The sequence below is a fragment of the Hyperolius riggenbachi genome, chromosome 9 (assembly GCF_040937935.1).
Source record: "Hyperolius riggenbachi isolate aHypRig1 chromosome 9, aHypRig1.pri, whole genome shotgun sequence".
Classification (NCBI taxonomy): domain Eukaryota; kingdom Metazoa; phylum Chordata; class Amphibia; order Anura; family Hyperoliidae; genus Hyperolius; species Hyperolius riggenbachi.
In genome coordinates, this window is record NC_090654.1 from 115,677,664 (window position 1) to 115,682,042 (window position 4,379).

The 4,379-nt window shown below is 41.8% G+C and overlaps 1 pseudogene; it reads right to left on the bottom strand.

Moving 5' to 3' along the window:
* Window positions 1–370: 370 nt before the first annotated feature.
* Window positions 371–3,200, bottom strand: LOC137531711 (cytochrome P450 1B1 pseudogene; annotated as a pseudogene).
* Between the last annotated feature and the right edge of the window lie 1,179 nt (window positions 3,201–4,379).

A 4,379-nucleotide genomic window follows, 5' to 3' on the forward strand; every position in this document is an offset into this window, starting at 1 on the left:
CACTTTTTCTCTAGAGTTTTCTCCTAGGAGATACATTTTCATCTTCAATTTAAAATAACTTTTTAGCACTTTACAATTTAAAAAGTACCAAAAAGTAGGGGGAAAAAATACTGTAAAAATATTTTGAGTATTTGCTTGCTGGCAGTTTAAAAGGCTGATATTTACAAATTGTGAAAATATCACCTAGGAGAAAAAACTCTTCTTACAGTAGGAACATATTTTTAATGAATCCAGCTCAGCCCAGATTTATTAAAAAGTCAGCTCCCCTACATATTTTACGAACTTTATCATCTACCTCTATGTTCTGCTATGACCAAGTAACACACCTAAGCGCTAATAACAAACAACTGAAAAAATACAAAGTAGGTTTATGGGATCATTTAAAGAGCAACTGTAGTGAAAATAAAATAATGAATAAAATATATATCATTTTTTCCAATATTCATTTATAAATTATTTAGACACAGTTTGGCCATTGTAAAACCTTTCCTCACCCTGATATACATTGTGAAAGTTCTCACGGATGGTGACATCTTCACTGCTGTCAGGTGATCTCTGCGGAATATTTGTTTACTGAGAGTTCTAAAGCCAGTACAAAATATACCGGGTCTAATCAGCCTAGGTTAAACATCATTGGGAAGGCAAGGCTATATTCAAAGTACAGCAATATACTGTATAGCTATAGGAAGTGTTTTGAATGCTGAAACCAGGATAATTAACATAAAAGTGGGTATCCTGAATAATTGACTGCATTCTACTATATGTCATTACAGTGCCTCTTTAAAGCTGGGTACACACGGTACAATTTTCCGTCTGATCAACAGATCTATTACATCATTTCTGACCGGTCCGATCGGATTGCGATCGATTTTGCAATGGATTATGGGTACTTAATGCGAAATCAATCGGAAACAACTTGGATGTCTACACACGATGCAATTTCTTATCAGATCACTGGTCAATCTGATGGAAAATTGTACTGTGTGTGAGGCTTAAGTTCTCCAGTTTTGGTAGATCAGTTTCTAAATAGTGCATACTATAAGGATATATACATTGAACATGATTGTTCATGACAAATAATACACTGTATATTCGGTATAATAAAATGCAATAATAAGACTTGCTCAGTTCAGTAGAAGTCTAGAGCTGGTAGTAAAGCAGCAGTATGGATGGTGATGCAGCAGGCATGGTATCAGTGCTTTATGTGTGAGATCTGGTTACATTGTAGTGATGCTCACCAGCTAATGAGGCAGCAGACTGGTTTCCTGGACTCCTCCTCACCTGCTACAAGCTGAGAACCCCTGGGTCACTGAATACACTGGGAGTGTTTTCTCTGGTCGTGGTGCTGTGCAGAGGTCACACACTGCTATAGCAGACCTAACATTTCTCCTACTCTGGTGGAACTACAAGTCCCAACATGCCAAGGAAACCAGTGCAGGGAGAAGGTTGAGCATGGACTGAAAAGCTGAGGGGGTGGAACTACTCTGGGAAATTATACAAGGTTTCACATGGTTAAGGAGTCATCATCCATTCTCGGTTTCCGGAGTGTCACTGTCATCTCATAAGGAACAGGCTTCAGGGTCAAGCTGATGATATAGTCCATTGATGGCTGCTGTTTGGGGTGTGCACGGAAGGAGCATTGATGCAGCAGAATAGAGGTGAACAAGAACATCTGCAGCATGGAGAGCTGGTCTCCAATGCATCTCCTCTTACCCAGCGAGAAGACCATCACTCTGTGGGCCAGGTCCCTGTTCAGCTGGCCGGATTCATCTAGGAATCTCTCTGGGATAAATGCATCAGGATCGCTCCATATGGTCTTATCGTGGTTCACTGACCACTGGTTGACAAAGACCACCGTGTCTTTGGGTATGCTAAAACCCTCAATGGTGACATCTCTGGTGGTGGAGTGCGGGATGGTCATTGGCACAAAGCTACTGAAGCGAAGCATTTCATGAAGGAAGGCTTGCAGATAGGGAAGCTGCTCTTTGTCCTCATATGTGGGTAATCTGTCCTGACCAACCACTTCATCAATATCATCCTGCAGCTTCTGTTGTATATGGGGGTATTTGATAAGAAGAAGTAGAATCCAAGCCAGGGCCATAGAACTGGTGTCCTGACCTGCACCCATAAGATCATTAACAATCGCATCTACATAGTCTTTACTGAGGCTGCTGGTGGTGTCTCGTTCTATTAGACGTATGAAGGCATCACTCATGTCTCTGGTGATCTCAGGTTTGTAGGTTTCCCTGTGCTGTGTGACCTTTTTCTGAATCCAACCAAAAAAGCCTATGTTTAATTGCTTGAAGCTGTCATACAGACTTCGCACAGGGTTGGGGAACATTTGTAGCCAGGGCATGGTGTCCACTAAACTGCCAGCACCCACAGTTTTTCCAAATTGCTCATTTCTTCCAAGCAGAGCTCTGAATTCTTCATCATCGTGACTGTAACGTTTTCCAAAGCACAGTGCACATATGACATTGGCTACTGCCACATTACACTCATAGTAAGGGTCAAAGTACTGACCTCCAGAACTAAGGCTCAGGAAAATACGAATCAGGTCTTGGGCTTCTGCTACAACATGCTGTTCAAATAGCTTTGTGGTTTCTGTGTTGACAGTAGAGAAAGATCTCAGAGTTGAGTGAGCAATTCTTTTCTGCACTTTCCAGGGGTCACTGAAGCTACTAAAAACCATGCTTTTTCCTCCAGATATGTATCTGAAGGATAAGAAGTTGGGTCTTCCTGCAAAATCAGCATTCTGTCGCACCAGGGCTTGTTTGATGGTGGACTCTCCATTCAGGACCACAATGTTGCAGCTACCAAGTTTGATCTTGAAAATGTTTCCATACTTTTGAGCCATTTTGCAGAATGTAATGTGGGGTATTTGTCCTAGTTGCATGGCATTTCCAACCACAGGCCAAGGAAATGGACCAGGTGGACTTTTCTTCTGCCTCTGGTTTCTTACCCACATGCAAGCTTTCAGGCAGACTAGAAAAACACAGGAGAGAACCAGGGCTGGTTGCATTCTGCTTCTCCATTGCTCCCATGATCCTTCACCTTCCATTGGAGTTGTCTTTTAGTGTGTGGTCTAGTTTAGCCAGTGAGGCAGAATATTCTTATTTCTTTAGTTCCGCTCAGTGCCTAATTTCTATGGAATTTGTAAACTTCCAGCTTCACTAATTGCTCTTTAAAATGTACACCTCAGTCTGGCTGCAGTTTGTTAAAGTGCAGCCTGTTTGTCCTATACTTATAGTAAGTAGCAGTAAAGGCCAGGGGCAGAGCCTCACCCCTCCCATTTTGGTGGTCCCAACATCTCATCCCAGCCTCACACAACTCTTTGTCACGTGCTCTCATCCTGCAGAGACCTCCACTCAATTTATCAAAAGCAAAAGTAGCAAAAGGAAGAAAAAAAAAACAAATCACCAGCTTGAGAAAACAGGCATTGTGCACACAGTGGTTTAAAAGTCATGAACTTCAGAGAGACACATTAATTAACAGGACTCTAGCTTTTCCATGGACACATTTCAGAGCAGGCCACTCTTATAGCAGACACACACACAATTTGTAAGTGCAGAATTCAGTGATTCTTGAATAAAACTACTCTATACACACAATATACACACAATTATTATATATATAATTTAATATTAACAGTAAATATATATATATATTATCAATAATATTATTATTATTATAGCAAATCCCTGTTGTCTGGAACTCAGGCAACTGGAAGTCTCAATTGACCGGCATGCCGGAGGGGATAACTATGCTTTGCGGGTTGGGGGGGGGGGGGGTTACAGGGCAAAGAAACACTCAGTGTCCAGTGCAGTCTTCTAATCTACCTGTAGCTTCTGGCGTCCGTGCGCGGCTCCCTGCGTGTCACGTGACCTAACGCAGGTCAGGTGACATCCCGGAGGCCGGAGGCTGTACACGGAGGATGCCAAAAAGCCACTAGGAGCTACATTAAGGTTATAAAACAGCGCTGGACACTAGGTGAGTATTTTATGCTGCACAGGAAGGGGGGTACATGTGCCTGGCATCAGGTCATCCCAAAGATGAGGCCAATAAACATAACACTAGTATACATAGAATAATAAATAATATGTATTTATAAAGAAAACAACACAATAATCAAAACACTTAAAATGTCTAATAATGTTCCCCCACTTGCCTAAAGATAAGGGCTAGTTCACAGTGCTCAGTTCCATTGCAGAATGATTCTGCATGTCAATTCACTGCCTATAGAATTCTATGGACCTGTTTACAGTATTGCATTTTAACTGATCTCCTTATTCTAAGGGCTGGTTCACACGGGCGTCTGCTGAGCTTTTGCTTGGCATTGCGTTCAAACGCCAGCATTTAAAAGCTAGCTTTTGAAAGCT